The following is an 8788-nucleotide window of genomic DNA, read 5'->3' as shown; positions in this document are numbered from 1 at the left end:
TGACAACTTGCATCATTTATTCAGTGCTATATTAAACAGTGTATTGGAAGATAGATTAACTAATAGCTCCAAGCCTCCTAACAATTTAAATGAAAATTACAAAATGTTTGAGACCCTATTTTGGAATACAAAGGGTGTTTGACTTCCAATTTCCATTCTCTGTAGAACAAGAACAGGTCATTCCTTTATTTTTTTTATTTTTTATTTTTTTTGGTTTTTGGGCCACACCCGGCGGTGCTCAGGGGTTACTCCTGGCTGTCTGCTCAGAAATAGCTCCTGGCAGGCACGGGGGACGATATGGGACACCGGGATTTGAACCAACCACCTTTGGTCCTGGATCGGCTGCTTGCAAGGCAAACGCCGCTGAGCTATCTCTCCGAGGTCATTCCTTTATTGACATGCATAAAATACATCACATTTTCTGTTCTGCCGATGCTATAGACTCAATACCAATTCTCCAGCCACCTCAGTTATGAGCACAAAATACATCATGTAGCCTCAGATCTCTAACAGTGGAAAGCTTACACAGGATGGACGCTGCTAAACAATGCTGCTTCCTTGGATTTGACCACTGAGCCCCATTCAGCTCCCCCTCAGATGGATTCTTCAGCATGTTAAAGCAGTGAGGAATGGTTTAGTCTCATAACCAAGTTAGAGTGAAGACATTGGCCACATGCTCATTTTTAAAATATTCTGAATCTTGGGCAACTGTTCTCTTGTAACTACTTGACAGTTTCTAAAAGCAGTTATTGTCCAAAGCTGGAAGAACTTAAGTCTTCTCAGATGAGCATGTGAATGAATGGAGGGAGGTAAACAAAAAATAAAATTAAAAAAGATGAGGTCTGATAGGGGAGCAGCCAGATAAGAAAATCAAAAAAGGAACAGTAATTTAAAGTTTATTCCAGCTATAATGCAGGTTATTCTGACTTTAAGGTAGCATCACATGGCGTACTTCTGAGTCCATTCCCGAGATATTCTGTTGTACTTATCTCTGTCTGTTTTATAGATCCGTGCAATCTCTGGCACTAGGGGGTCATCTGGGTTTGGATCACATAGCAGTGAACAAATGGATAAAAGAAAGGTCCCATAATTGTGGCTTGCCAATGAAACATATCATCCCCAACTGGACCTGCAGAACATTGTGCTGGAGGGTCACGGGCCGAATCACTAAGTTCCTTGTTGATGCGTTTCAGCGCCATCGTGGTGCGGGGCGGCGGGCGGTGTTGTCCGGGTGGTTGGGCGCGGGGCCGGGGCGGGAGCATAGTTGGCCGGTCGGTCGGTCGGTCGGGTCGGCCTCACGCAGGCGCAGGGCCCGGCGCCTCCCCACGCGGCCTCGGTGTCGGCGTCGTCCGCGCGGGCTGCGCTAGGCTGGCTGCTCCGCTCCGCTCGGGCCCGACGGGCTGGGCTGCTCGCGCGGGCACCGACCGCAGCGCCACAAGATGTCCGCGCGCAATGAGCCAGGGGTAATTTCTGAGCAGAGCCACTAGTAACCCCTGAGCTGAGCGCTTTCGGGTTTGACCCAAAAACCAACCAACAAACAACAACAAACAACAAACAAAACCAACCAACCAACCAACAAAAAAACAAAAGCAAAATCCAGACAGGGCAATAGAAGAGTAGTAAAGTTCTTGCCTTGCACATGGGCTGACCAAGGTTCAATCCCCTGCACCCCGTATAGTCCCCAGAACACTGCCAAGAGTGATCCGAGTGTACAGTCAGGAGTAGTAGGCCCTGAGACTAGCAGATGTTGCCTCGCACGAAAAAAATAATGAAGAGTGGACCCATGAGAAGGTCTTAAATCTGGACATTCCTGATTTACTATAGCAGGAATGATTTCAGTTCTTCCTTGAGTCAGACTGCCTTCAGGGTCTCTCTGGGATTTGCAGTGCACTAGTAACAGTAACTATTAATATTTGACTTGCTCTAGTCATTTAAACTTACCCCTTTGAACTCCCTAGCAAAGGTCCCTAGACAAAATCCATAACTGGATTTTGAAATATCCTATCTGTATTAGGGGAAGACCTTGCTACAGAGAGGAAGTATATTTTTCTCAGTTTACGCAAACTAACATTATTGCTATGCAGAGGTAAAAAAAAAAAAACACATTAAAGGTATTCAAAAGAGAAGAAAGCACTAGTGGACTTTACTCATAAAAAGGTGACATCTAGGGGCTGGTGAGGTGGCGCTGGAGGTAAGGTGTCTGCCTTGCAAGCGCTAGCCAAGGAAGGACCGCAGTTCAATCCCCCGGTGTCCCATATGGTCCCCCCAAGCCAGGGGCAATTTCTGAGCACTTAGTCAGGAGTAACCCCTGAGCATCAAACGGGTGTGGCAAAAAAAAAGGTGACATCTAAAAAAGGTGACATTTACCCGTTTGTTGTGGTTCATAGTTTAAAAAAGAAGCATTGTCAAAATCTGTAGAGGTAATAGTTTACAGTTCAACAACAATGTTAGATTTGTTGGACTCCGTAGGAATGCGGAATGTGGGGATATGAGCACTGTGGTGGGTGTCTCCCAGGAGACCCATGCCCAGAAGACAGACATTTAACAGCTCCAGGGCAAGGGCCTCACTATTGCTTTTATGGAGTACAATCCTTCCTGCTTCTGTAACCTGCTTGTGGAAAGTATTAGACCAGGGGTGGCGAACAATTTCGACACAAAGCCAAAATTTTAAACAGTGAGAGTCAGAGAGCCACAGCACGCAGTGACCTGCCAAAACAGACAAACACTCACAAAAGCATATAATATTAACTCTAATCTATTAAACACATATTGCATTTTGCCATTTTGAGTGAGGGTAAACATCCTGCAGTGATGGTGAGGGTGTGCTACGTCCTCCACACTAAGAACTAACGGCAAGATGTGACCCAACAAGTGACCCACGGGTCCTCCCTCACCCCCACCCCCACTCGCTGCCCCGTGCAAGTGGCTGACATGGGACAGACCAGATTTATTCCTGGCATCCCATATGGTGCCTTGAGTCTGCCAGGAACAATTTTTGAGCACAGAGTCCTGCCTGGTGTGGCCCAAAAACAAACAAAAAACCAAAACAAACAAAAAAAGAAAACCCAGATTTTCGGTAACTTTTAATTTATCATGTCAACTTTGTATCCTGTAGTACTTGTCAAAGACTTTAGTGCAGATCTCTCTTAACACAAGACATTAGAACAATTCTATAAATTACAATGAATGAAAAAAAGAAACAACTGAGTATACCTCCCAAACAAGAATTTATAGGCTATTTCCTCAGAATGGGAAAATACTCCCTAAAATAAGAAAGTATACATATGGAGTCTGGGGCTGGAAGTGGGTGGTGGGCAAACTTTATCAAGTTAATTTATATATATTTTCTCCAAACTGTCCCTAAAGATCCCTGCTAGGCTGGTTAAATGGGGGAGAACTTGGAGCAGTTGACAGTATTTTGATATTCTCCCAGTTGCCTTTGTTTCTGCAATGAAGCCTCTCCCATTAATACATACAATGTTTTTCTGCAAGTATATATTTCTGGTTCCTCCCCCATCTCCCTGCCTGTAATACTATGGTTCTTTATATCACAATATCAAAGAGACCTTGCCCTAAGAAACCTCTGTACCACACACAGACACAGTCACAGACACACACACACACACACACACACACACGCACACGACTGGAATAAAAATACACTCTACTGTCTTGGGAAAAAAACTGACTCACCACTCATTTGACAAAGTTATAATATTAAAGACACAGAAAGCAAAATTTAACCAGAAAATTTAATCAAAAACTGTGAAGAGCTCAATAGACACTCAAAGAAGACATGCAACTGGTTACTAAGCATTCTCCATCATTTACCATCAGCGAAATGTAAATCAAAACAGCAATGAGGTTCATATCAGTGGAACTGGCATATATCAAAAAGTGTAGAAGCCACTAGTATTAGTGGGTATGTGGAGAAAATGGAACCCATTGCTGAATGAGTGAAAACTTCTTGATCTACTTGCAAAACAATATAGACACTTCTAAAAAATCTGTTAAGCTTCTGTATAATCTAAATTCCAAACTACTACTATATCAACACAATAATGAATAGTTTATGCACATGTACTATTTTAGGTTTTGCAAAACCTTTTATGCCTCATATTGCTTTTTCATTATAATTACCCCTTTATGTTGGTATTACATTTTTTGTGGGTTTTTTGTTTGTGTGTTTGTTTTGGGCCACGCCCTTTATGTTGGTATTACTCTCTGCTTGTTTTTTTTTGCCACACCCTTTATATTGGTATTACTATTCTTTTGTTTTTGTTTTTTTGGGCCACATCCAGTGGCGCTTAGGGGGTTACTCCTGGCTCTGTGCACAGAAATTGATTCTGGCTTGGGGGACCATATGGGATGCCAGGGGATCAAACCTAGGTCAGCCGCGTGCAAGGAAAATCCCCTACCACTGCTCCACGGCTCTGGACCCAATGTTGGTATTACTTTTAATAAAAACTATTTTTCAGGAAGAAAGTAATTTTTTCTTTTTCTTTCTTTCTTTTTTTTTTTTTTTTGTGGTTTTTGGGTCACATCCGGCTGTGCTCAGGGGTTATTCCTGGCTCCAGGCTCAGAAATTGCTCCTGGCAGGCACGGGGGACCATATGGGACGCCGGGATTCGAACCGATGACCTCCTGCATGAAAGGCAAACGCCTTACCTCCATGCTATCTCTCCGGCCCCTCTTTCTTTTTTTTTTTTTGGTTTTTCAGGCCACACCCGTTTGATGCTCAGGGGTTACTCCTGACTAAGTGCTCAGAAATTGCCCCTGGCTTGGGGGGACCATATGGGATGCCGGGGGATCAAACCATGATCCTTTCCTTGGCTAGCGCTTGCAAGGAAGACACCTTACCTCTAGCGCCACCTCGCTGGCCCAGAAAGTAATTTTTTCTTTTTTTTGTTTTTTTTTGTTTTTGGGCCACACCCTGTGACGCTCAGGGGTTACTCCTGGCTATGCACTCAGAAGTTGCTCCTGGCTTCTTGGGGGACCATATGGGACGCCGGGGGATCGAACCGCGGTCCGTCCTAGGCTAGCGCAGGCAAGGCAGGCACCTTACCTCCAGCGCCACCGCCCGGCCCCCAGGTAATTTTTTCATAATTCTTAGTTAATAATTAAAATTTTGAGTCTAGGACTCTATCTTTAAATCCCAAAATCCTATCATTACATCTTGACCTTTATGAAAATTTTGAGAATAAACCTCTTGTTGGGACTGGAGATACAGTATAGCAGGTAAGGTATTTGCTTGCGCAATATTCCATTGCGTACACATACCAGTTTCTTTAGCCATTCATCTGTTGAAGGGCATCTTGGTAGTTTCCAGAGTCTGGCTATTATAAATAGCACTGCAATGAATATAGTTGTGAGGAAGGGATTTTTGCATTGTATTTTTGTGTTCCTAGGGTTATCCTTAGGAGTGGAATAGCTGGATCCTATGGGAGTTCAATTTCCAGTTTTTTTGAGGAATCTCCATATTGTTTTCCATAAAGATTGGATTCGACAGCATTCCTACCAGCAGTGAATAAGAGTTCCTTTCTCTTCACAACCCTGCCAGCACTGATTGTTCTTGTTCTTTGTGATGTGTGTGGTGTAAGATGATACCTCAATGTAGAGTTGATTTGCATCTCCCTGATGATTAGTGATGTGGAGCATTTTTTCATGTTTCTATTAGCCATTTGTGTTTCTTCTTTGTCAAAGTGTCTGTTCATTACTCCTCATTTTTTTTTTTTTTTGGTTTTTTGGGCCACACCCGTTTGACGCTCAGGGGTTACTCCTGGCTATATGCTCAGAAATTGCCCCTGGCTTGGGGGGACCATATGGGACGCCGGGGGATCGAACCGTGGTCCTTCCTTGGCTAGCACTTGCAAGGCAGACACCTTACCTCCAGCGCCACCTACCCGGCCCCCATTACTCCTCATTTTATTTGATGGGGTTATATGTTTTTTTCTTATTAAGTTCTGTCAGCAACTTTTATATTTTTGATAGTAGTCCTTTGTCTGATGGGTAATGGGTGAATAGTTTCTCCTATTCTGTGGGTGGCTTTTGTATCTTTGGCACTATTTCCTTTGAGGTGCAGAAGTTTCTCAACTTAATATATTCCCATCTGTTTATCTCTGCTTCCACTTGTTTGAAGAATGCTGTTTCCTCCTTGAAGATGCCTTTAGTCACAACGTCATATAGTGTTTTACCTAAGTGCTGTTCTATATACCTTATGGTTTCAGACCTGATATCAAGGTCTTTAATCCATTTGGATTTGAGTTTTGTGCATGGTGTCCTTTTTTTTTTTTTTTTTTTTTTAGTTTTTGAGCCACACCCAGAGGTGCTTACGGGTTACTCCTGGCTCTGCGCTCAGAATCACTACTGGCTCAGAGGACCATATGGAATGCTGGGGATCAAACATGCATCTGTCCTGGGCCAGCTGCATGCAAAACAAATGCCCTACCTCTGTGCTACCACTCCGGCTCAAGTTTTTCTATTTTTCTCAATGACTTTGCTTTCCTTTATCTTGGAACAAATGTATTAAAATTAGTTATGTCAACTATGTGATGCATTTTCTTTAAACAAATAAAAATTTAAAAAATTTTAAAAAAGACTCAAGGAATGTCCATTTCTGGGAGACCCTGATAAAGATGAACTCTGAACTCTGTGATGGGAGGCTGGACCTCCTTTACTGCTTATGATTCACAGGCAACCTTAAACTCCAGTGATTTAAAATAATCTTTAATAAGCCAAAACTTAGTCTGTAAGTGAAAACAAGGCTTTTTTGTAGTATTTAGGAGAATTAAAATTTAGGAGACACATACTCAGGCAAGACATTCAAGTGTTACAATGTGCGGGAAGATCACAGAAATTACAAAGGCAGAGAGTCCATTTATGGGTAAAATGATATAATTCTTTAAAGAGGATGAGAAAAACTTGTAAAAGAAAGGTGTTTATTGAGTTAGTGAAGTTAATATTTTTTTTTCCATTGTATGAAAAAAAGAATATAATAGTGTTTGCTGATTCCTGTCAGAAGTTTGTTACTAATTTTCTGAAGTCCCCAAATTCTAGTTGTCAGGATACTATTTAATGAGGAATGGTATAAGCAAATCCAGATTACTAAACCAGGCAATGGGCTCTTATAGCTTCCATACTCCCTTTCTCAGTTTTAATTTCATGACCTTTAGTCAAGTTTACAACTACTAAATGTTAGTGAATTAACGACACAACTCAGAGTCTGGACATATGACTAATAATTATGTGTTATGGTAATTAATATGCATGTAGTAATTAGAGGCATTAACTAGTTTCTAATGACCCAATTTGAGTCTGGTTTTTTTTTTATTTTTATTTAAACCATTGTGATTTACAAAGTTATTCATAGTTGGGTTTTAGACTAATTGGTTCAGGACCAATCTCACTACCAGTATCAATCTCCCACTACTAATTTTCCCAGTCCATTCCATGCCACTCTCCCAGAGGTTTTTATTGAGTCTGGTTTTTATTTATTTATTTATTTATTTTTGGCCACACCTGGTGATGCTCAGGGGTTACTTCTGGCTATGCGCTCAGAAATCGCCTGGCTTAGGGGACCATATGAGATGCCAGGGGATCAAACTGCAGTCCTTCCTAGGCTAGTGTGCACAAGGAAGACGCCTTATGGTTTGTGCCACCGCTCCAGCCCCGTTTATTTTTTATTTTTTTTTGGTTTTTTGGGCCACACCCTGTGACGCTCAGGGGTTACTCCTGGCTATGCGCTCAGAAGTTGCTCCTGGCTTCTTGGGGGACCATATGGGACGCCGGGGGATCGAACCGCGGTCCGTCCTAGGCTAGCGCAGGCAAGGCAGGCACCTTACCTCCAGCGCCACCGCCCGGCCCCATGCCCCGTTTATTTTTAAATTTATTTTTAATCATTTTTTATTGAGATGCCAGTATTTACAATACTGTTAATCAGATTTTCATACATATATCATTCTTTTTTTGGGGGGGGGGTTGAGTCATCCCAAAACAAAAAAACAAATCAATGTCATGCAGGTAATCCAGAACAAAAGCAATAAAGACTTATAATACATAATAGAGTGGAGATACCATGCAATGGGAAGGACCCTTTACTTCCTATGATAGCAGATTACAAAATTTGAGTCAACTCCTATGCTGAAAAGAATTTAAAATTTGAGCAAAATATAAATGCAAACACTTTTCTAAAGACTTCAAACAACAGATAAATTAATGAAGAATTAACAGATAAATTAACAAAGACCAAGAAGAAAACATTAGTCTCAGGAAAAAGGAATCTGGTATTTGCTGGGCCAGAATGATAGTACAGTGGGCAGGGTGTTTGCCTTCCATATGGTCAGCCCATGTTCAATCCTGGCATCCCAGATGGTTCCCTGAGCATCACTGAGAGTAGTTCCCGAGGGCATAGCCAGGAGTAATACCCTAATATCACTAAGAGTGCAAAAATAAATGGATAAAAATAAACTGGCATTTACAGAGTGTGACTATGCTTGCAAAAGTTAAATGCAGTTATCTTTAATCTGGGAATTCTATGGATTACTCAATTCAGGGAGTCCATAACCTGTATAAGAAAAAAATATCCTTACACCCACCCACACACACACACACACACACACACACACGCACGCACGCACGCACGCACGTGCGATTTCTGAGCACAGAGTGTAGAGTCACCCCTGAGCATCGCCGGATGTGACCGAAAAAGAAAACAAAACAAAAATTCATTTCCTTTGAGGGGAGTCATACCCACCAGTGTTCAGGGCTTATTTCTTTCTTTTTTTTTTTT

At 42.1% G+C, this 8788-nt stretch overlaps 1 pseudogene; it reads right to left on the bottom strand.

Moving 5' to 3' along the window:
• Positions 1–879: 879 nt before the first annotated feature.
• On the bottom strand, positions 880–1212 carry LOC126006476 (ubiquitin-conjugating enzyme E2 D3-like; annotated as a pseudogene).
• Positions 1213–8788: the final 7576 nt, after the last annotated feature.

The sequence above is a fragment of the Suncus etruscus genome, chromosome 4, assembly GCF_024139225.1.
Source record: "Suncus etruscus isolate mSunEtr1 chromosome 4, mSunEtr1.pri.cur, whole genome shotgun sequence".
Classification (NCBI taxonomy): domain Eukaryota; kingdom Metazoa; phylum Chordata; class Mammalia; order Eulipotyphla; family Soricidae; genus Suncus; species Suncus etruscus.
This window is presented reverse-complemented; position numbering and strand designations above follow the sequence as displayed.